General features: G+C 40.0%; 1 long non-coding RNA gene across 1 annotated transcript in view; it reads right to left on the reverse strand.

Moving 5' to 3' along the window:
- Window positions 1–25,836, reverse strand: part of LOC141743922 (uncharacterized) — a 148,249-nt gene that overhangs the window by 42,788 nt on the left and 79,625 nt on the right. Inside the window, exon 2 of the long non-coding RNA XR_012587252.1 lies at window positions 5,612–5,689. This is a non-coding gene — a long non-coding RNA (uncharacterized LOC141743922). The remainder of the gene's footprint in view (window positions 1–5,611; window positions 5,690–25,836) is intronic.

Here is a 25,836-nt window from a genome sequence, read left to right on the forward strand (position 1 = left end):
ACAGAACCTCATCATGGATTACAGGAGGAGTTAAAAGCTGTCGTGTTTGCACCGGAAATAAATATAATCTTCACATTGGTTTACAATACTAAAGTTTTTATTCCCAGAGAAAAACTGTACCACCACATCAATACCAATAATCTTCAATTCGATACAGATGTATTTTTCGGGGCAGTGAAACTTCCTATTGCAGTAGTAGTAGTACAGTAATCACTACAATACCTTTGAACAATGACACGAGGAAATGCCATAGTCCAAACTAGCTTTTCTGCCGTTTATCTTATGCTTTTATAGCAACAGTTATGAAGCTGCTAGATGAGATTTTTGTGTGGTCTTCAACATTTGTAAAAAGTTTCCCATTCTTGTAGATGGGCCCACTTTCATCTGTTTTCCGTTCAGGCAGAGTTTTCAATTTATCCCAAGGCTGAGTTAATTTGAATGCCACCTTCTCGCCTTGGCGAGAGCCTCAGCGGCTGATCAGTGCATTATAATGCAAGACAGAGTCTAACTGCCATTATATAACCCTGCCCTGCACTTGGGACAAAGATAATAATGAGAACAGAAAATGTATCTACTGTATTCTCCTGACTGTGCCAGTTTTTTCCTAATGGTCAGTTATGCAAGTGTTCCGTGGGAATCTTTCATAGTAATTTTGCCACGACGAACATACTCAGCTCAAAAGATTATTTTTTTTTCCCAAGGAATCATAAAAATGAGAGATGACAGACTTGCTAGGTCACCTTACCCTTTCCTTCTACTACGTTCTACACTTAAGAGTATGTTCTATGCAGTTTTATTTATTACTGGTCTGGCTCTGAAAGAATTTCAGTGGTGTAAATCACTGAAATTCTATGGTAGGGAAGTGGACAAAAAAATTATTTAACTCAAATAATGATCTAGTTTATTCTCTTTGAGGAAACAAAGCGTTCACATAAATACATAGGGCTGTAATTTTGCATGGCATTGTAAAATCAGAATGACACAGGACGTAGTTTTGAACCTCCTTACACCAGTACAATTCCCAGTTGTCTTGGATTTATCAAACAGTAATAATGTTATTACTATTTCATTCACATTATTTCTTTTAATATTAACAAAATAGGAACATTAAAAGTAATACGAGTGCTAAACTAGGAGTACAAACAAAAACAGGTCAAAAAACAGAATATCCGTGCCAACCACCAAGTATATTTGAATGATTCAATAGACGTGCTGTATTAACTCATACAAAAGGCATCTTGAGAGGAAAAAAAATCTCTTTCATTATGGTGAGGGAAGGCTCTATCCCAGAACATCCTTAAGAGATGTCAGAACATGGGCCAAGGCTAGCGGGTTATACTCCGGTTTCAGAATGGGAGCACCTCTGTGCTGAACTCGGGCTGTTGCCTCTACGCCACGTATGCATGAACTCAGTCCAAGCTGCTCTGCATAACACACATCCATTTAGGAGAATACAAATTACAGTAACCTGAACAGACTGTGCTGGAACTGTACATGCTGTATATAAATAGCAATTCTGGCATGATGCTTGCGTGTCTGCAGGCAGATTACAGACTGCATACACCTAATCTGTCCGGGTTGTATCGAGACTCCCTGCACGCGCTCGGAGAGTGTGGGAGCTGACCTTTCCTTCTGCTGTGGCCACTGGTCTAGAAATGCCAGAGTTTTAATAAGGTAGGCAGGTGCATTACTAAACTGGAAGAGGGAACAGGTTAGTCCATGGAAAAAGAAACCCACTCGCAAGAAAAGCAAGGAATCGAAATATCCTTGTATCTTTCTGATGGATATTTCCATTAAATGCTTGAAAAGATACTGTGACAAAACAAGTTACCACAACTCATTAAAAATCAACCAGAGACTTATTCAAATTTTAAAAACTAACCATTCAGCTTTGTCATTTAGGCAAAGAGTATACTAGTCACATCTTACAAATTCAAAACAGAATAGCCTCCAGAGTCTCCAGCAGTATGTCCATCAAAAAGTATGTTTGCATTGTATCCTCACACATAAGTGAAGTTAATTTTCTAATGATCCTTAGAGATACTTTAGAAAAGACTTGATCTGTGGAAAAAACTGTGAAAATACCTGAAACATCACTAAGAAAGAAAAAGGCACAAAGAGGTAAGGTTATCAAAGGATTACGACAACTTCGTCACATACATACCAAGAGGGCTGAAAACCAAGTTGTGTTACATCAGGCACTTGCTGGTCCTACAGTTAAAATAGGTTTTCCTTCGAGTAGGCTGGCCCCTAACTTAGACATTTTACTAAAATGTACTGTACTGCCTACGTTCTTCCAGTCTACATTTCTGATGGACTAATGTTTCTGTTGTGACAATGTCAAACCTTTCATTGTATTGTAGGCTGTTCCACCCTTTTCAGGTCACAAACAAACCTCTTGCTAAAAATTTAAACCCCCCCCATAATAGTAAAAATGTGTTTCCTCTATTCACAATTTTCAATTTTGCACAAGCAGTTGCAATTGCTTCTTATACAGATACTGATTTGCTTCGCTTTTATTTTGCTGTTTCTAGAGGTCTATTTCTAATTTTCATACTTTTAAAAAAATTTACTTGCACCCTTCTCCTGAACTCGCCCAAACAGAAGTAAACACTCAGAACACGCTGTTAGCATGCTTATTGGTTATAAATACAATCTGAAATCTTTATAGAGGAAGATTTAGAAGCCACAAGTATAATGATAAGCTCAATATTGCTATTGAATGCGCGTTTTCCTGACTGTTGGAACATTTTCAGTAATTATGGTGGTGTAAGTAGGAACAAATTTGGCCCTTGAGAGGCTGAGCAAGACTGGCATAATAGAAATAAAGATATTTTCCATTTAAATAGAAAAAAAATCAGTTTTTTTTTTAGACCTAAGTAAAAGGCAATAAATCCTTGTTATGTATGTGATATTAATTTGTTGGACTGCATGTGACGTGGAACATGCAGATCATTTAATAGTGGGCATTGAGAATACTTTGATAGGATTTATGAAAGATTAGGTTGCTTTGGCGCCTGGGGCACTGATAGATCTGTGAAGTCACGTTAACTTAAATGATATGATAAATATGTTCATGATGCTGATGTAAATACAGTGATGTTTAACTAGTGGAATAAGGTGGAACAAATATACTCTGAGACAAGAAAATGGAAATATAAGCTCAATAGTTTTGGTTAGAAAAGACCGTGGTTTATAAAGTGGTTCTTTGGCACTGTCCCCATTCTGATGGTTTTTAGATCTGCTGGTTGTCTGTTTTTTTTTTTTTCTTTTTTTAAATGAGGCCAAGGAAATCGTAAATGTGAAATAGATCAAGAATCGATAGCCAGATTTTGCTTTTAAAAAACGCTCCTTTGATTTTTAGTGACAGAGGTTGGTAACTCCACTTCTTGATTTCTAAGTCTTTGTGTAATCGACGGTAGCGTGCCTCCTTGGAGCTGAAACAAGAACTGATTAAGCTTCATACAATCTGGGTGTGATCTGTCAGCCAGCGGTATCCTGCTGGGGAGGTGAAGAACTACACAATGCCTTGAAGCCTCTCCTCTTGAGGACAAACCTAAACCAGCACTTTGCTGCACAGCAAGATTTTAGCTTTTAGTCTTCCTCTTCAGCTGCAGGATACTCCTTCCGAAGTGAGATTACCTGTGCCTGGCACCCTCTGGGCCGCAGCCTGAACGCTGGCTGTAGGTACAGAAGTCCCAAACGTGCAGTTGCCACACTGTGAGGAACTGGTGCATTCTTTGACCAGCTCTAATCTGGAGCAGGAAAACTGAACCACTGTGTTTGAGAAAGCTAAAGTAAGCGCTGCAGAAGCCGACGTTTTATTTTATCAGACCACTTCCAACACATTGGCAAAGTGCTCCTTGATGTATGCTGTTTAAAACAACACACTTACTTTTACATGATTAATTTCACATAGTATCACACAGACCAGGCAAAGCACATACAAATTCTACTAAATACAGAGAGTAGAGAGAAAAAAAAAAAAAAAAAAAAAGGAATGATAAAGGGCTTTAAGGAAGACAATGATGCAAAAAGAATTTTGGTTTAATTGAGAACTTGGTCCTTCACACCTGCACATCTGATAAGACTCAGCTAAACACCGCAAAGCGGCACATTCCTTCAGCCTCTAAACTACAGTAAGTGTGCTACTGGATGATGAGCTGCTCTGTCATCAGCAGATACGCCGCTGAACAGACCTCCTAACTACGTTTGTTGCTTTGTAATGATGAGTAAGCGACCAACTGATTATCAGTGAGACACCGAGCTAGCCAGATAGCATTTAGAATGGAGGGCAGATAAAATTCAACTGACTCAAATCCCAGCAAACAAACTGCACGGTTCTTACTGCTATAATTTTTTTTTTTTTTAATAGAGTGCTTAGAGTGTTTCTTTGCCACTAAGAGCAGGAGCTGCTGTGTAAGGTGTGGAAAGATAACCAGATTAACAGTCGGAAATGTTTCCAAAGATGTTTAACATTTTTTGAAAATGATGAAGCAGATGGAAAGGCTGTATGACTATAGGTTAAATCCAGTAACAGTGGAGGAGGTAAATTATGCCCAATTAATGACAGACCAGAATTAGAGTACGAGGCTCTGGAATGGGAGAACTTTTGTGGGAAATGGAGAGGCTTTTACGTCACAGCTGCTAGTAGAGAAGCAGGTGAACGAGGAACAACCTTTTTAGGCTAGCCTTGCTTAATCCAAGAGAGTCGTTATGATAAGGTCAACAGAGATAGAGGGTCCTTCCAGTAAATACTGTGAGCAAAATAACATATAATCAACCAAGCTTGTTCACAAAAAGACTTCTAGCGACAAGTAGTGAATGTTTTAAGAACTCCATTTTCTACTCCACTTACTTCCTTCCTCAGCACAACACTGAACTCAGAAATACATGAAACCTTGTTTCCAAACTGCCTTTGTGCCAAAACTGATAAACGCAACTTCAGAGCTCAACTTTGAAAAACTCAAAAGATTTTAAACTTGCCTTTTATTCATCATTTATCTACTTGAACTGGTATTGACTTATTTTGCATAAAAATGAGGCTGGAATTTACACAAGTTGCTAAAATTTAAACAACACTTGTAAAGCAGAAAGTGCTCGGTACAGACCACAGACGAATGTTTTCAAAATGTTGGTTGTATACATCGATATTAGGATGGGCTATTTATGCAACCGACGCAGTGAAAACAGAACAATATTAAAAACATGAAAATATGCCATTTGAGATAAATGCGCTAGGGGCCTGCTTAGCAGGATTTCTGCACTAAAGAAGTTGCTAAAACTAGTTTGAATAATTGGCTATTATCTTTTTCCATCAGCAAAGCTTTGCAAATCTCAAATGAAATCAAACATTGAAAGTGTTACCTCACTTACAGGAGAAATTCTAAGCTAAAGATTACCAAAGTTGTCTGCATTTTTAAACATCTCGGGCCTAATGTGGTATGTGTATTTGCTGATGGGTCTGGAAAAAACAACTGCCAACTGAGCGCTGACTTGGAACTAAACAATATGCTGAGCAATAGAGCTAAAATGAAACACAATTCCCATATGCACATCAGCTGCTTCAGTCATGAGAGAATTAACCATTAAAAGAGAAACACGTGCTTACCTTCTCAGATACTGGGAAGTTTGATAACTCATGTTTGTAAATATTTCAAAGGTGCAGGGGACGAAAACTGCCATGTACCTAAAACAAAACAAAAAGTATTTTCTTAAATTAGTAGGCACAAAAGCTGAAGTTGCAACATTACTACTTTTAAGACTGTAATTGCCATTAGCGATATAAGAGCTACTTCACCGAAGAACTTGAAAATCTGTTTGGCTTGTTATAATTGTAACTCCATATGAATTTGCATGTTTTAGCTCTGAGATCCACAAAATACAGCAAGCAAGAGTAGTTCAGGTATTTGGTAGTAATTTATTTGCAACTGTGCCAGCCCTGAACAGCACCAGTCAGAATCAGAGCCTCCAAAGCACTCTGCAAACTATATGTGACGACCTTACAGTCCGCTCTGGAAGAAGGCACGCTAACAGGAAGAAAGGGAGAGGGAAGGGACTGATAACAGAAGTGGAGCATATACGTAAGTGCATAGTCCCAAAATATTTAATTGTTTATTTTCTGAAGCAAAGAGCAGAACCTGGGTAGAATAAATGTGGTCAATCCAGACAGCTTATGTCGTAACACAGTGGATCTTTGGGAAACATCTGAAGAATGGACAGAAACCCTAACATTTTTTTTCCCCCCAGTAGGATATTTATTCATTTTTTCTCCCATTTAAAAATAATTCCTCTAAATCTTCTGAAACAACTGTTACACACTCTGTGCGATACCTCTCAATTTGATATTCAGCACAAGCAACTTTGCTTTCAAATATCAGTGGGCTGCAGCTGCTGTATTGTAAATTCTCACTGTGCTATTAGAGCTGTCAGGGGTCGGGCTGGACATTTTGGCAGCTACTTGGAAACAGCTGGAATTTCTGGCATATTCAGAGAATTCTCTTCGTGAATAAAATGGTATTGACATCTATTGATTCAAGATTTGAAGAGACGTCAGAAGATCCATAACCATCCACGGCAATTTCCTCGATAAGCTATTCCTCTAAATCCCCTCCTGTCCTTGGTTTTGTCCCTCGCAGTCCACCTATAGTATCAAATATTCAGCCACCCAGATTTACGCTGGAAGGGTGGGCACCTGCTTACTGAGACCCAGAGCTCTGCTGTTCACTACGTATTCCTCAAAATAGAAAGCATTTAATGTAGAAAGCATCAGGGCGTCACAAGCAGAAGCAACATTGTGGGTAATATGAAGGATCACACTGTCTCCCTAAGGGCATTTAGATGCTAATGTACTTCAGCGCCTTATAGGAAGTTGTCAAGATCACAACTTAGAGTCGCCTAAGTATCTTTTTAAATACATTTTTTAACTAATGTAATTTAATCCTGCTCTGGCGCAAGCATTACTTAAGTGTCAACAGGACTCTTTTTGAATTAAAATACGGAATAAGGATTTGGCCTTGTGGTGAAGTTAAAACTGGCAGATTCTCAGGCCTGAATGCAGTAAGGTTAAAAAGAACCAAATACCTAATCAAGGAAAAGAGCTAGAGAAGATTCGTACCAATTCAAGCAGTCTTGTCCCAAAACCTGAGATCTTCCACCTCTTTCACTTGACAGTGGTCAGTAACAAAATCAAGAGAAAAATTAAATAAGAATCGTTTACAAAACTGCAATGGAAGTGTGTAGCACACACCTCCCAGTAGTACAGCAGAGATAAAAATGGACTTCCTTCGTGTCGTGGCTTGATGAAAACTCAATAAGCAGAATGCCAAATTAGTAACAGCATCCGCACATCAGATTTTATTGATGTTCAAGAAATCAGTGTACTTCCCTGTACTCCAGGAGACATTACCAGTATGGATTTTCTCCTGGGTCCCCCAAAATAAATATAATTTCTGGTCCCTATCCATAACGTTACTATTCTGTTAAAGTGAGAGTAACCTGGAACTCTGAGAGAACTAATTAGCATTGGTTTTGTAATTGCAGTATGGGTAAAAAAGTCCACAGTACTAAAAAACTAGACTACAGTGCTATAATCACTCAATGACTTGCATTCAAACTTACCTTAGGTTTTTCAAGACTATTGTTCGGTCACTCCTGCCTATTTCATACTCATTTTTAGAACATATCAATAGTTGTCCAAAATACCTGTGTCCAGAAACCTAATGCTGCAGGGCTGGTAATGCAGAACCAAGGAAGACTACACACCTGCTGCCCTTCCCCACACATGGGGCTTTGGCAGAGGAATCCCTCCAGCTTTTAAAAGTTACTCCTTCTTGTAGCTTTCATGTAAACTACTCCCTGAGACATCATTTCCTGACATACCTCAAACCCTTTCAAGCACAGATGAGAAGCGCAATCATCTTTTCGTTAACTGTATATACCCATAAAACATCTCACCTCTCCGTACCCAATTAAGACCCCATAAAACTGTTGCACACTCATATAAAAATGACACTTAAGCTCTGCCCCCAAAGGTCATCAGTATTCCCAAAGGCCATACGTATAGAGGAGACACACTTATGAGTCTGATACTTTAGGACAGCTTCTGAAAATAAAAATATTGTATTAGCCCATAAAAGCAAAACTCACTTAAGCAGAAATAAAATAAAACACGTTCAGAAGAGAAGGATATGTAGAGAGCTTTACAACACAAAATGCTGAAGCTAGCTGACTGCCATCATGTAATGTCACGATATGTTACCTTTTACATGCTTTAGTTCTGCTAACTGGCGCCTAGGGATTTTCACAGCCCTTTCAGCACCTCTGAGGTGACATCTAAGGGGAATTACATTTTGCGTCAGTAACTAAGTGTAAAGGCACTTAAAAACGTGTGCGGAATATGTGCTAAAACACTATCACAGAATCCTCTAAAAACCTTTAAATTTGGCCCTTGCTGTTCCTCCACATAGGACACAAGTAATTTGTATCTTTTAAAATAAGTTCTCCACTCTATACATGAGAAAGGATTCATTAGCATGGAAATAACTTAGTCCTTCATATGTAATTTCCGACTTTGTTCTTGCAATGATTTCGCTCTTGCTGTGGAGTATGTGGCTTTTTAAAAGTCTGGGTTCTTCAAGACAGTTACTTCTGGATTCCCCATTGACAGATTATGTCAGTTTCATAAATCTGAACAGGGCTTTTCCAGTTTCCTTGCTACTTTTCTTTCCTTTTCTACCTTTCGCTTCCCGTATTGCTGTGATGAGATGACCTACTTGCAGTACAGACAGAAAGGAAGTAGCCCTTGGAGACCAGATGTCCACACGTCCGACGAGAGCAATGGGAGGGCTGGTGGAAACAGAATGGGCTCCTGCCAACAGTCTGGAGAACCTCTTCAACTAATTAAAATCTCTGACTTAACACTGGGCAGTTAGCTTAAAAAAATATTTATTAGAATTAATATATAATGTCTTAATAGAGTTTTGACACATTTTGCATCATATTAATACATCATGATTAATTTTAACAATTGGGGTATAAGAAATTGAAGCTACTGAGCTGCAAAGCGTTTATAAGTAGTATCATTTATGGTCCGTTTTCTCTGGCACACTTTTCTTAAATCCCATTATCAATTGCTTAATATTTTGCAGGCTTTAAACAGCTTGGGCTACAGTCCACAGGAAAAACTGGTTTAGAATGTCTGACAAAAAACAGGCTCAGCTTTTTACAAGAACTAAGTCAGAGAAAATACATAAATTTAACAATTAAAACCAAGCAAATGCTTAGATGATGAGCTTTTGAGCGTTCATATTTTTGAAATGTGCACTGGATTACTGGTTACTGCTGGATTGCTAGTAAAGGTGACATTGAGGAGTTAGGGAGGTGCTTACCGATGTCCAAGAAATATCTGCCCAATTTTGACTGAACCGCAGTCTCTGAACGTGCCATTTACAAATATTCAGTGGAAAATAATTAAAGATTGGCAAGGAAATTCTCAGAGGAGTCTATGATAATACCACCACTCAGAGTGAGTGGTGAAGATAAACTCATTAACGTTTGTGAAACACTTGGATGCTACGATAATGAACTCCATGAAAAGCCCACGAGAATAGTACTAAATCTGTAATCAAGTGTGATATTAGGATGCGTCTAGTAAATAAAACTGTGTACCTGACACTGAGAACTAAAAAGTTATTGAATTGCCACTCAGTCACTGGTAGCAGTCTGCTCTGTGGACTGCCTAAAAGAAGGACCATAAAGAGAAAATGTGTACATATTGATATAGGGAGATATAAATCAGGGGTTGGTAATTTTTACACTCACAGAAGTGCCAGATTAAGTTCAGAAGTTCAAAACTGTGATTCTGTACTTTAACTTTTGAGGGTTTGACTTTGCCAACTTAATCCCTGAGCGTTGTTAAGCTGCTGTTTATTTTTGTCTATGCAACTGAGCAATGTCATTATGTCAGCTGAGCAGACTATAACAGCGTCTGCTAATAAAGTGTGTCAACTGGTTGAATACAGTTTATTTTCTTTTTCCCCCCGTACAGGTGGAAGCGCATAGGAATTAATCTAGCCTAATCTAACAGCCCACACTCTGAAAGAAGTCACAATTTATTCAAATGTCATCTTCAAGGAAAAGTTGGATCCACTATTGCATTTTACAGCTGTAGCTGTGCTCCCTGCGTGTTTGCACAGATTTATGAACTGCACGTTCTGTTCCTTACCAGATCCTTGACCTATCGTACACTACAGATTTATTTTCCCTGGCAGCAGAAAGGGAATGATTAAACCAGGTGAACTGAGTACATTCATATATTCACGCATACAAAAAATAGCTCAAATTCTTTTAGCCTAGATGCCTTGCAATGTTTGTATTCATACCTGTATCTATGTTGGCTCATTTCATTTTTATTTTGTACTGAGGGAAAATACGACAAGTCAAGCCAAACAGAAGATGTTCTATTACAAAGGCTTTTTTTTTTTTGCCCAAGATTGAACTCCTTGAACAGTACAAGTGGATATGAGTCAGTATTTCTCTGAACTTAAGTCTCTTTCTCTATATAAACATCCGCTTGATTTGATTACAAACCTCTAAAGTATTTTTTTCAGCTTTCAACCAGAAATGCAAACAGTAGTGAATAAAACCCATTTGTCTTTGTGGAAGATCATCACAGCATACAGAAAAAACCCTCTTGAGCTCCACCATGCACACCTCACTAGGCTCTTTAACTGCAAAAGCAGCGTAAGATTCAGCTACTTGCTGGGAAAGCTGCGGATGGAATCAAACAAGGTGTTCTCCGATCAGGAAAAGGGAAGGCTGACTCTCAGCATCTTCAACATAGTGATGGTGACAGAACCCGAGAGACCTGAAGTGGAGAAAGCGAGGCTGTCGGGTACACAGCAGCACTATGGCTGTTCAAAGAAAGCACTTCATTCCCTGATCCACGCAGAAAACTTTGTAGGGTACATTGTTTATCTTAACCTTAAAACCAGTCCTTTTAGAGGACTCCAGAAAATGGAAAGCAATATTTTATCTATCTGCCTTCATCATTTATCAGCAGTCCTGGCTAACCAAGGAGGTCCCAGTTGAGTGGAGGTTAGCAGATGTGATGCCTATCCACAAGAAGGGCTGGAAGGAGGACTGGAGGAACTACAGTTTTTTTAAGAGACGCGTAGATGTGGTGCTTAGGGACATGGTTTAGTGGTGGACTTGTCAGTGCTAGGTTAATGGTTGGACTCGATCTTAAAGGTCTTTTCCAACCTAAATGGTTCTATGACACTGTAATTTGTTATCATTCCCTGCATTTGTAGCCTTTTTGATTCTCTTATTACGGGGAGTGAAAAAAGGAAGGGCTTTTAAAGTTTTTCATTAAGAGCAACTTATGTGATTGACAGAAATAATTCACTGACTGTATTGTTCCACAGAAGAGAAGCCAGACAATGAAAGACACTATTATTTTAGTTTACTGTCCGGAACAATAGCGTAAACAAAACTAATAGAGATCAGCTGGGACTCATATGTGCTTTCAGATTTCATTCCACTGGAGGGAACATTCCTCTGAAGATACAATTCCCATCAACCTCCCTTCTTCACCTGATGAGCTAGTGCAAACACAACAGGACGGTCCCACACAAACACACTGTTAAAAAAACGACAGAGCAGCATCAGAACTAACAGAGCATCCAGCAGATGTTCACTGTTCTCAGACAGCTACAGGTTCATCTTCATAATTTGTATTCCTGGACATTTTGTAGCTGCTTATAATTTCACGTCCCCTCCTAGCCTTTGGTTCTAGGATCTCAGAACTGTAACAGAACTCCAGGTCCAGCATGGTGGGTACTACCTCAGAGCTCGCTAGCAGAGATGACGCTATCGCTTCCTCTCCTTCAAACTCTTTAACACTATTCGTGGTGTGGCACCCAGACTGCTCTCTGGCTTCTTTCCTCATAGCATCATCTCTGCTGCGACAGTAACCCACTTTCTCATCCTTCCTTTTTCACAAATTCTCAGCTGTCATTCATTCCCTCCTGCATTTCTCATCCTTCTCTCCATTTCTTCTGTATGATAAAAATAAAAATGAATATATCTGAAAAGAAGGAATGCAACTATTGCAACACGGTTTGCCTTGATGAAATCATGTCACTTCACTATGAATCCAACTCAGCCTGGCAACACGGAATTTACACATTACTTAATGTATTGGGTTCCCAGGCCTATATGGAGCCTACCACTGTGGCCAGAATATAAGCAATAAAACAAGGATGGCACTAGTTCTTGTCTCATTGTTTTCTTTGAACAGTCACTCTATTTTGCCCACAATAACCAGAAGGGGTGCGCCGAAGATGACAGTATTGCCACAATTCTTTTAGCAGATGGTATTTCACTTGTTACAGTCAGAAACCTCCAAAATACTAATAGCTCTCTGTTGAGAGGGAACTCCACAGAACGGCAACCAGGCAAGTTTTTCAACATTGTCCATATTTCAGAAATGTATTTACTTATAGGTCCACAAAGCCTGTGATCGAGTTACTATTTGACCTCTCCAAGATCTTTCAAGAGACACATTTCTATTTTTGAATTGTGAAGCACACGCGTTGAAAGTCAGGAAGTTAGTAAGAAAAGCCAACTGCGAACTATCGATTAATTTAACAGGGTCTACCTACCAAAGTTCTTACTCTCCAGATTAGCACGCAATATCAGCTGAAGAAGCCCAAATATCACTCACCTTTGAAATAACATAGTTTTAGAGCAACTTTATCATTTATAATCGTTATTAAACTCCCGAAACACTGCTTTCCACAACAATACACAATGAAGTAAGAGAACTGAGTTTAAGTGTCTTGAACTATTACATTAGCAATGCTTACTCACTAGTAAGAGCCATGCGCAATTTTGTTTCTCTCTAGAAAGTATCTTCCAAGGCCCCTTATGCTTTGGGTTAATTTTCTTTAGCCTTCCATTAACATTTTTAGGCTACTAGTTTCCTGTACATTCTGAACTGTGAAAAGTCTGGAGGGAAAATAGTTATAGTTCTTTACCAGGATGGCCACCAGCCTCCTCGTGCCTCCAGAGAACCAGCCGTTTCCCGTAAAAGCACAGGCGAAGCCGCGGCACCCCAGGGAGACGTCTCCCAGAAGCCCGCAGCACACCAGGGAGACGTCTCCCAGCGATGCCAGTGTAACAGTGGGGACAGACAGACCTTCCACGCTGCTGCAACAGTGCATTTGTAGTCTGAGGTGATAACGATCTTTCCTGCAAATTCAGCTCACACCTTAATAGGGGGCAAATCGCTATCGCTGCTGGGAGTTTGACTGCCTTAGGGTCTTGTTTATTCGGTAAATTCTATTCTCCAGTGGCAGGATTTTTTAAAGCACAAAACATTGGATTAACTCCTCCCTCTCTGACTTCAGGTAGTGGCTTTAGTAACTTCAATGTGTCAGATCAATACTGAACGCTTTTAAAAAATTCCACAGCACGTGTACCATGTTCTCTGTCTCCCTTTCCTTAGCACTGGCCTTTTAAGAAAGAGAAAATAAAACACAGCAAAAGAAAGCTGCTGATTTACTTCCCAGTCCAGAGTTCCTCACTCAGTCACCCTGCCAATACCTATTTACTAATGCCAGCACTAGTGTGTGAAACAAGCTGCTCCTTCTGCTGCATTCAGGATTTCTGCCACAGCTTCTGTGCCCTCTGTACCCTCAAAAGAACTTTGAAAAAAAGACCAATCTGCTATTAAATGCCTGCTTCAAAAAAGCCTTTGAATAAACACAAAAGCCACAGTCCCTCACCAGTTTTCTGCTCCCAGCATTTCCATGTTGCATGTGGAGAAGGGGGACAGCGTTGCGTTGCTGCATAAGGTAATCCCTGAGAAGGTGGTATTGATAATCACCGCTTCATTTTCGGTTAGTTAATAAAACCAAAAAGTATTGCTGGGTTGGTGGTAGTGTTATCCAGTATGGGAGAAGACGGAAGAATTTAAAGTAAAAAATACAGTAAAATGAAACACTGCCCTTCTTAAAGTGTAAAAACTGGCCTTCTAAGAATTAATTGAGAGCGCTACCTTATAAATCTCCTCCTTCAGTTGTCTACTCAGTGCATAAAATACGGATGTCAGAAGCAGTGATGAAGGAGATTAAATAGGTTTAGAGTGACTTTGTGGAACAAATGTAATGGATTCCAAAGATTGCTGCTTAGGGCCTTGCTCCCTGGATTCGCTGCATACCAAATAGCACATGGGACAACTGCTGCGATCTGCACTTTCTATTTCCCAAGGTTTGCTTTCCAAAAGGCAAGAAGGACGATCCCCCTGCTCTCCACAAGTACAGCGTTCAGAATTCTCTGTCTTATCATTTATTTCCTTTCTGTATATTTCCACTTTCTGTATATATAGCCAAAAATAAAGAAGGTTCTCATGTTGAAATGTGGTGTCCCCCCTCCTTTTCCCATTCTCACACCCTCCCATCACATTTTCCCCCTGCTAAAAAAGAGAGGACTGTAATTCAGAGTTAAGGGCAAGAGTTCAAGGCACTCTCAATTCACTAAAAAGTGGTTATTTAGTTGATTCAAGCATCAACATCAATATTACCAGGATTGAATTCTCTATACGAGTTTGATTCAGCTCCTAATCCTCCGACAGAACTCGCATTTGCTTTGCTGATGCAGCATCAAACACAAGATAAAAGCAATCATTCATCTGTTAGAAATACCAAGCTTGGAAAACTGTTCAGAGAACAACCACCTGAGCCTGTTCAGATGCAACACGCACGTGAACGTGTGTTAGCAGGCATTATCAGCAGGCACAAAAATGCTCAGATACATATCCGCTGCCAACAGTTGACTGAATCCAAACATAAGCATCCATAACCCTAGACCCATGAACATGCTCAGTCTGCTAGGTATGCTACGAGCAAAACTAACACACTCGAACTGGAGTTCAGGACAGAAAGACAACAGGAGTAAAACAAGCTCATCTTTTACATACCAATCTCCTGGCTACAGCGCTACGCAGGAAGCTGGAGAGTGCTTCCTACACTATTCCCAGCCGGAGGGGCTTTTGGGAAGTTCTCAGCCTCTACTTGTCCAGAGAACCCTTTGCTGTTGGTGGATTTCAGGTAGCTGTTCCTCTGGCTGTCGGGTCACCAGACAACTGAGGATCTCAGGTAAAAATGAACCTAATCCTCTACCCTAGCAGTCAGAGCTACCTACCGGTAGGTGGTGATGTCCTAGAATTGTATTAGTACTTCCCAAACTATGAGGATTGCGTAAGGATTACACAGAGAATACGCATGCTCTGTTTTTGACTTTAATGAGCTGTGACATTAGCACTGTTTTACTAGTAGTTCTGTACGCAACCAAATACAAAGGCTAGGGATTTGAGAATATCTTATCATTTTTGGATTACACAATACAACATCTCTAATAAGAGTCCCTTCCCATAAAGGAGCTTTTGTATGATAGGTATTTGCAGATTAAAAGACAAGAAGAGAGGGGGGAAAAAAAAAAGGAGACTTAAGCGCATCTTTATTCCCTACATCATTCCTGCTCCTGAGCGTACAGACATTCCTAGACCTCGACGGGAGCTGAAACTCTTAAGTCTGACCAAAGTATTTACTCGTATGATTGAGAAATGCTTAAGTGTAAGCGAATTGCATGTAGAGAGGTCATGTTGCTGGAAGTCACAGAGTGGTGGCAGACACACCTATAGTTGTGCACGTGCAGCAATGTGCAAGGAGCCAGATCTTGGAAGAAATATTGTTAAAGCATTAACTTCCGGAACCCACTTATGAGCAAAACTCATTCGCTATCCTAATGCCTCTGATTAGAATGAACCTCCAAACAAATCCAACAGTTCTTGTTGCCAGAAGTGAGATCAATCTTCCTGGCCCAGTTGCTGACTGCTGGAAACCATGAAATCGTGTAAGGAGCTCCTGATGGAGTTCTAACACCAGATAAGACTTAAGCATACTTAATTAATGCATCCTGAGGAATAAGGATTCTATCTTCTACTGCGAGAGTTGAAACTTTAGAACACATTCCAAGCACAGGTTTAAAGCTCTGAAAATGCATTTTTCCCTGAATGAGGGGTGTAAATAAGAACTGCCATCCTAGGTCAGCACAAAGCTCCGTCAGGCTCAGAACCACATTCCCATCAGTGATAAGTACCTGAGGCCCAGAGAAGCACGAAACTACAGGGAAAAAGTGCAATGATGGTTCTTCTGGATACTCTTCCAGACTCCAGTGTCTGTGCCTTAAGGACTTGTTTAGTGATAAATACAATCAACAGACAGGAGAATTGTTCTACCTTTCTCATGCGGTGAGAGAAATGGATTAATTTTGTAACTCTGCCACAACATATCCCAGCCCCGTCCCCTTTTGTGCCCCAACAAGCCAACTCCTACAATTCACTACTTTGCTAACTCTGGCTTTGTTACCTTTTATTAAAAATTTTTCTTTAAAAGTAACCTTTATAGTATTTCCCTCTCTTTGAGGGAAGTTCTAGGTAGAAACTCTACTTCCAGTTATAAACGGTACAGCCTTTGTGCCCAGCACAGGGATGGCCGGCAAAGCTACACTTAATGCATCTGTAGCAACCAGAACAGGAGTTCACAAAAATATCGACAGTAAACTCCAGTTCAGCATACAAATTATTCAATCTCTATGAAAATGCTAAAAAAAAAATCCTGCTTCAACGTGTAACTTGCATTTGCATTAGTTTGTATGAACGGGGGTTACAAGAGAAGACAAGGTACCACCTTTCACGTGGAAGGTATCTACTTACTATACTTACCTTGTGGAGCCCAGGCTCTTTTTTGAGCGTGATACTGCTACCAGAGAGTCTATGGGTGTTGTGTGGTAGTTTCCTTCAACTGGAAATGTAACTTCCATTTTCTGTCTACAGAGGAAATACATCTTTATCCTGGGACACTTAGCCCAACAGGAACAAAAGTTCATTTTTAAAAAGAACAAGAGACAGAGGAAGAGAGAGATGCAGTACTGAAATGACATTACTGGATTAGCAATATCCATTTAAATCCAGTAGCCTGTCAATAACTTTTATTAAAAAAATGTGCTGCAAAAAGAAGTATTTCCTTCACCTGCCCCATTTTCCTTAACATTTGACGCTATCTCACAAGCTTTATCTTTTAGTATTAGCCTCAGATATCTAGATTCCTTCATTTACAATTAAAACCAAAACAAAAAACACCCCAAACCCAGAATAGCAAAAATATCTTCCTCTCCCTCCAGCCCTGGACTGTCAGCAATTTTTAGGAGTTTACAAAACCAGCCTTTTCACCCTTAACGTCCAGTAATCAGTCAATAGGTCTGTAACTTCAAATGACAAAGTACTTAAGAAAGTTTAGTAACAATGTAACGGTCTTAATGATATAATTACTAGCATTGACTTTTTAGAAAAGAATTCATCTATTCATCCGTATTTGGGCAATTCATATGGTCCCAGCTGCGAGGCGGGAAACTTCCATTTATTTATTAAAAAAACCAAACAAAACCAACAACTCAACAAAAAAGGCCTCATCCATCAAACTCCTAATCACTTCTTCTAAGTGCTTGGTGCGATGGGTGAGCATCAAAGCTCTGAAGTAACCGGCCAAGGTTTCTTTTTACTTGATTATTTCCAGTGGCTTCACAGCAAGTCACCAGCCTTAAAAAAACCAAGCAAACAAAAAACCAACCACAAAATACGAACCCAAGCCCCTTGCCCCTCCAAAACAGCAAAACCCCAAAACCAAAAAAACCCACAAAGAAAAAAGTATCTTCACTTCTTTGAGCTGTTAACACTGTGTTACTTCCTTGCCCAAAGTGAGAAGGCAACTACTTCTGAAAGTGATTTCAGAACTGGATGTATCTACGCCCACCGCCCCTCCGCGTACACCCACAAACACACGCTCTTGCCGGGGAATGTAAGTGAATGAGTGAGAAACCGAGCATGCAGACATTAGCTGGCATTCTTCCCCTTTTATGTTACACAATCAAGCTTGACAAACTCCAAGGACCTCTCCCAGCACAGGGCTGTGCCAGATCCCACTTCCCTACCCTCCGAGAAAAACAAGAAAACCTCAGCTACTGGCCTCAGACATGCCAATACCTCCCTCTGCGTTACAGACATGAGGACAGATGGCCAACTCAAATGTGTATTTCTGTGCTTCCTTTCAAACTGCTTTGGCACGACCAGATGGCATTCTGTGTCTGCCTGGTATAAATTAGAACTTTAGTGGCTACAGCACTGCCAAAAGCAATCAATTCCACATCCTTTCAGCCACATTCTTTTCCAAAGCTGGGTTGTCCCTTTCCACGATGACGGATATCTGACTGGAAATCTACCAGAGAGGAAAAAATCCCATGGAAAGCATCATCGTGGAAATAACCGAGGTATGGGAGTGAGAACAGTTACACAGTAATGCAGAGCGCAGATAAGGCACTGGCAATGAAAGAACGACGGGCTGAAGTGCTTGTCACTACCAACGTAACATCTGTGACCAAGGGGCCTGGATCCTGCTCTTTCAGTGGTGTCTTCATATCGTGCAACTCCCCAACAATTTCACCAATTGTTAGTAAAAATTCTGAACTATTAGAGACTGTGACAGAAAGCCCTATATCTAAACCTTACATTGAGATAAGGGAGTTGTTCCTCACTGGATTTTCCTTCTGCCTCTTACCCTAAGATGTGCTTCTATTGTTCCCTCCCCTGATGTGCACTTTCCTTAATACTCATGATCCTGTATCACATGGTGTCCTGGTTCCGGTGGGGATAGGGTTAACTTTTCCTGGTATTCCATGCCATGTGAGCCACGCCCACCCTGAGCTGCCCGGGGAGGGGGCAGGAAGTTGCTGCTTAAAAGCGGGCTGGGGCGTCCCGGGTCCGGCCGGTCGGCGAGCGGCGGTTCCGTAATCGCGTTTGTATATTCCCCTATCCGTGTTGTTGTTTGCCTGTTCCCTTTGCTGTTCTGTTAAACTGCCTTTGTCCCAACCCAAGAGTCTTGCCTTTTCTTACGATCCTTCCTGTATTAGGAAGGCACGTGCGAGCGGCACGTGGTTCTTTGTTGCCATCTGAGGCTAAACCACGACACATGGTTTTATTCCCAGAGAAAACATGGCGATACCACATTGAGGTTTTATTTGCTTGTGTCTTGGTTGAGGGATTTAGCATTTGTGAAATTAAACCAAATAATTCTTACTAATTTTTCCCATGTAATTCTGTAATTTTGACAGCTAACTCTAAACAACAGCAATCTTGTTATCCTAATCACCAGCCTCTCTGGAAGATCTCATCACTGCTGACAAAAGTCTACCCTGTCTTATAAACTCACACAAATCTGCCAGGGATATTTCTGGGAAGATCAATCTGTTTCTTCCTAGTGAGCAATGGAACTGAATCCAGCTACAGAGAGGACAGCTACTCTCAAGCTACTCTCTCTCCCCGTTTTCTCTGCTGTCCTTCCAATTTCTGACATCCTCCTGAGCCTACAGAAACCTTCAGAAGACGCAGGCATGTGTGAGTGTGTGTGTGCACTGCGAATAGCACAATAGAGGCCTCCGAGCGCTCCCGTGCCACGCATGTGCATGGTAGATTTGACAAGCGAAGACAGTGCAGCAGCAACAACTGTAACAAGCTGGTAGCCTTCATCTCTTCCTCTCTGCTTCTTTCTGTTTTCTCATCTCTCCCTTTGTTGCTGACTTTTCTGTGTTGTTGGCATCATGGATGGTCATTGTTTCTATTCTAGTCTGGTCCCAGTTTATTTGGCTTTGTTTGTTTTCCTTACTTACAAATTACTGCCTTAGGGGAAAGAAATGTTCCAAGCCTTTGAGCCAGTCTGATCTATTTAGGTACTGCGGTTGTTCATTTATTAAGTCAAATTCTCTCCTTGCTGCTTCTGCTAACTTCTGAATTTCCACAAATCTATTGTTCACTATTATGAGTAATAACAAATATTGTCACAGTTGTTTGTGGTAGGAGGACTGGATCAAACAGGTGAGAAGCTTCTGCTCCAAAGCACTGATAAATCAGAGGCACAGTACAGTAAACATGACGGAAGACACATAGTAGGATACAGTCTGGAGAATGTAAGCACTTGACAGCAAAAGCCACTACACGTTATTTTTTACATGCAGAGGTAGGACAATCCAAAAACCTATCAGCTTCTTTAGATCAGTAAATCTCAAACCATTTTTTTCACATCAGGGCTCTTTAATCCACCCTCAGAGTAGCCGGACTCAGATCTCACTTGCTACCCTTGGAAAAAGAGATGCGCGTTCTCTACCTCTCTAGAGGCCGCAGCACTACAGGACTAGAGCCCAAGATTTTCACTTTTAGCAGTTTCTTGGTTAACACTTTGTTTGTTCTGGTTCTAACTTTTCCACTGATTTCATTTCTCATCAAATTATTTCTGCTATAATCAACGAATTAGAAGAGACTTACATGAGTCAAAGTGATATAACAAGTATTAATGTAGCAGATTTGAACCTGTTTATCTACATTGATAAAAAATGGATTACGGCTTAGGTAAACACTCATATAATCAAGAGAGTTGTAGAGGAATCTTCTGAAAATTCATTTTTGTCCTTTAATCCCTAACAATTTATTCTCTTTCTCACATTCCATCCCATTTTCTAACAAAGTTAATGTAACAGAATGAAGTTTTTTCTGCGTAATGAAAAGTCTGTTGATCAACAGTTCAAAGACTTTCTAAGGAAGAAGAAGGTGCAGAATATTGCGTACACCCATTATCATCTCAAATTGAGAAAACATGAGCCAAAAGACAGGTGAAAATGGAAAGTAATAAATTAATCTGATTCTGTCCGAGTTCTGTAAATTAAGTGTAGCAAACCTCAAGAATATGTTTTTTTTTTCAGCAGAAATGCATAGGAAGACTAATAATTTCGCTGGCCTTCAGAGAAATAGTAAGGAAGAGAAGTTATAATTTTAAATGCAAACAAATAAAAACACCGTGGCTGTCTAACACACACATAGACATCTGTATTCCCTCATGTACGCCACGTAAGAGATGAGGACAGCCCTTAAGAAGTCAGCTTTAGAGTAGCAGCAGGAATTTTCCCATCGGTGTTGCTAACCCTGCAGGCCTGAGATCCATATTTATCCCTGCTAGGCTTAGCAGAAGACAATCTGGTTTATTTACTTATTTATTTAGCTTTTTAAGACATTGAATATACTCACTGACATTTACAGAAATATGACATATTACATTTAATTTTAGTGCCTTCCTCTTATTTATACATATATAGCCACACATTTTAATTTTCCCACTCCTCCTCCCTACTAATATCTGTCCATAACTCACAATTCAACAGCAACCACGACCCTTAGGAACTGAAGATTTATGGCAAGTCAATGTAAACGATGCTTTTAAGTGCTTCAGCAACTTCTGAAAATCGGTCTACAGACATGCCCAATGGTAAAACTGTAACAAGTGTAGGTGCGACTGTGCTACCTATAATTTAATTAGTTTAGCTAACAAGATCAGCAAACAGCAGCAGTAAATGCGACAACATGGACTGGATGCTCTGCCTCCCAAGTACGGACACGGTCTGGGAGGGATGTAGCACAGCTTGTGCCACCTCCTCCACCACGTGCCTTCAGTGCAACTGTCCCCTACACTAGGTACAGCTGGGGAGGTGTGTATCTGTCCACACTGCATTTGCTACGTCTTGTAGGTGGCTAACTCTGTACGAGCATCGGAGGGGAGGGAGAAAAGCAGTACGATAGAGATTCCAGGCTGTAGAGATATATGGCAGAAACAACAGTTAATTTTGCCTCACTTCTTAAAATGGGAAGAGCAAGAGAAAGGACATCTCTTCTCCCCATCTGCAGTATGCCACAGTACACCTGAGGAAAAGGTTAGCATGCTATTCTAGGTAGTCAGAAATAACAAAATTCAATATAGTTTTACCAATATCTTACAGGTACTCTACAGTAAAGGGAAGAGATCTATACAGGCCATTATTTCTGCCAGAAACTGAAAACACCACCTTTTGCACTGGATCGTATTTGAGCTGCCAGAAGTTCTCACAGTCTCCAGTCTTGATTTAGGTAAAACAGGCCATGTTTTAAATTAACTGTATCTCAGGTGGGAAGGTTTTTTGTTGTTTTTTTAGTTAATTTCAGCACAGTAATGACCTCAGCTTAAGCAGTACAGGCATTCTACGTGAAACTCTGCTTGAGGATAGCATCCCAGAATCAGACCGCTCAAGGCTGGAAGGTACCTCTGGAGGTTACTGGCAGAGGCCTCACAATGACATCTGCCAGCTCCCCCAGCAGTCGGGTGCATCCCATCAGGTCCCATGGACTTAGGTACATCCAGTTTGCTCACATATTCTCTAACCTGATTGTCCTCCGCCAAGGATAAGCCTTCCTTACTTCAGACTCTCCCCTTGGTCTCCAGGGCTTGGGATTTCTGAAGGAACCAAATTCCAGCAAGACAGTACAAGTGCACTGTCAGCTTCCAGACAAATCTGTTCTTGTCTACAGCCCCTCAAGGAAGTACAAGCCACATGTGCATCTAAACGGCTCCAGAAACTCTTGATGAATATGAAACATGTGGGTACAGATGTTATTCCTTCAAATGTTAATAAAATGTATGATGAAATACAGAAACATTTTAAGTTGTTTATTTTTAAACCAACTCTCCATCTTTTTGCCGTGTGTGGATTATTTTTCATTTGTGAGGTTGCAATCATCTGTTTCCTTTAAGAAATATAAGTACAAAAATCTAAAGTACCCTTCAAAGGGCATCTTAAAGACAAAATGAAGGAATTCAGAGAAATTTGTGGACACTATGTCCAGAAGATAGAGTCTTGTCTGGAATCCAAAATACTGTACTTCTCCACCAGCTGATCTGGAATTAGGAGAAAACTGAATGTTGTTTGGGTGTTTCGAACTTTATTTCCATTTCAAGTGGCACTTGACATTTTCTACATGAAGGAAGGAATAAAGAAAATGCTGAAGGATTTGTGCTTTCTTACGCTTGTTAAGTGCTACTTGAATTTTGACTACTATACTATATTTCGTCTCTGATTAGCCAAACTCCATGTGGTGTATTACAACATTGTTTCCCCTTTCTATGCAAAAAAAAAAAAAAACCCCAACCCTAGAGCTCTCACTTCTTTGGATTAGTCTACTGGTTCTCAGTTCACTGTACTAACCTTAATTTAGAGTAGCTCTACCAAATTTTCCAAATAGTCCAACTACCCACTACAGTGTACTTAAACCATTTAGACACTACAAGTTGTACATATGTTTTATTTTCATTAAGTACTCAACTGCATTTTGTTTTGAACGCTTAATTATAATAACTGATAGAAGTTCTGCAATAAATTCTTTCCATATATTCCATTTCCAATCTAAATGGGGAATACTGTTGCTGTAACCAAAACTGCGTAAGAGTATAAGCAAGGTAAGGCTTGTTGAGTTAAAAACAAACAAGAAAAACCAAAACAACCAAAAAACCCAAAGCCCAAATTTTTTCTTTTTCTTTTTTAAGACTAGGTAGAAAAAAATCAGACACACTTTTGATTTACATAGGATTCTTCAAATAAAAAACAGCTTGCATATTTTTAAATTAATACCAAGGCTGCTAAGAAATATTTGCATACCACAATTTAAACCATATTAACTGCATCACTACAGCACAATTGCATATATAGGACTCAATTCCTTATGTCTAGAGCAAGAAGGCATAAACCAGCATTCTTCTGAGCCAGTAAGACCTTGGAAAACCATCACCCTTCTCAAGGGGTAACGGCTTTAAACTAGAAGAGGGAAGATTCAGACCAGATACAATGAAGAAATTTTTTTTTTTTACACTGAAGGTGGTGAGACACCGGCCCAGGTCGCCCAGAGAAGTTGTGGATGTCCCATCCCTGGAAACATTCCAGGTCAGGTTGGACAGGGCTTTGAGCAACTTGATCTAGTGGAAGATGTCCCTGCTCACTACATGGGGGTTAGACTAGATGACTTTGAAAAGGTCCTTTCCAACTCAAAGTATCCTGTGATTCTAAAAACCTGACAAACCTTTTTCCAGGGTTTACTCAATTATAAACCTCCCTAAATTGTGGGGGAGTTTGTCTTCAAGTTCCAACTTCAAATTGTTAGTGTTGAACTCAATTATCCTGAACATGAGAATATGTGAACCTCTTCTAGTGGGAATATTAATGTCTAAAGGGAACGACAACACCATTTGGCTATCATGAGTTATTATTTAAGAGGAAAATGTTTCTTAAAGCTACAGAAACTATAGGGTCAGAACAGCAGCTGTCACAATTCTGAGAGAACACAGGAGAAACTTGTGAATCAACTTGTGTTATTTTAAAAGCAAGCCACTATGATGATAAATTTTACATTACGGAACTGATATATAAACTTCTGTTTCTACTCAAATGTTTGTCAATAATAAGAGCAGAGGTAAGTATCATAAACACCGAATGATCAATGATACAAAAGAATATCTGGCTTGTTTAGCACAGGGGAACTGTGTACATTTTAGTGAGCAGCTCATTCTGGACACTCACTCTCAAAACAAACAGGGGAAGCAGAACACCACGAGTATCCTTTGGCTCCATTTAACCCCTTTCTGAATAGTTTTGAGCTTAAAATTGGCTTTATGGTTATGTAGCTTTATGCTGGCATTCTGGCTGGGAGCCGAAGTTTGCTTCCATATGAATAAGGACTTTAGAGGAAATTGTTATTCTGTTTCAGAAGGTGATCTTGTTTTGTGTTTTGCTGGAGACTGAAACGCTTTGCCAAGATTATTTCATGGGTATTGTCTGGTTTCAGCACTTTTGAGACAAACGCTAAGGAAAAAAAGCTGCAATAAAACTGTCTTTTCCACACAGACAGTTTGTGCCTGTATAAGGTGCCCCTCACTAACTGGTTTTGCATCTGCTATGATCTGGGGGCTTCTCCTTACTAAGTTATGCTCTTAAATTAATATATTGATCTATCTTAGGCTGTAACCCAATGTACAGTTCAGATCATATTTTGAAATCCGACTGTAGCATTACAATCATGGATTACAGCTGAGACTTGTGAAAAGTAAGCCTGGGACAGAAATACCTGCTCCCTCTTTCCACCAAAAGAGTCATGAATGTTAAGACCCCAAGATATAGGGGCCTAAACTCAGGTTCAGTGACTTTTTAAAATTTCTCTAATATGCTGTGACTTTCAGGAGATTGCTCTTGGAAAAGCCTTTTTATGGCTGTGCTTTCAATTTCGGGTCTCTGCATAAAGATTCCGTTTAGAAATGTTTCAAGTGTATTTATGCGCAAGAGGCAGTTTTCTCCTCTTTGGTCCTTTTTGGACTAAGTGGGATTGAAGAAGGGCTATCTCGCCTAGGGCATTCCCTTTTTCTTCAATGCCTCATCCAGACAGACAACGATACACTGTATTTGTTTTAATACATCTTTGTGTGCTATACCGAGTAGTTTAATATTGCTGCTTGTGAAGAATGCTTTGGTCCACATTGCTGCAGGCTAGGAAAACTGTGCTTACAAATGCTAATGCAGAAGGATATATAGCTATTTTTAGTCAACATATTGCAAGGTTTCAGATACGCAGTAATACAGTCACGTTAAATACTTGTGATAGAATCACACAAATGTAGGGCTGGAAGGGCTGTCAAGAAGCGCTGCCTGTGCACTGAGACAAGATTAATTATATTTTAACCACCCCAAAGATGTTTGTCTAATACAGTTCCAAATGAAGGACATCCCAGCCTTTTGCAATGCTTTGCTACAGTTATAATCAGACATTTTCCCTATTTTCCTCCATTACTCCTTGTCATAGCTCCAAGAGGCATAAAAAAA

Source organism: Larus michahellis, chromosome 5, assembly GCF_964199755.1.
Source record: "Larus michahellis chromosome 5, bLarMic1.1, whole genome shotgun sequence".
NCBI classification, from domain to species: Eukaryota; Metazoa; Chordata; class Aves; order Charadriiformes; family Laridae; genus Larus; species Larus michahellis.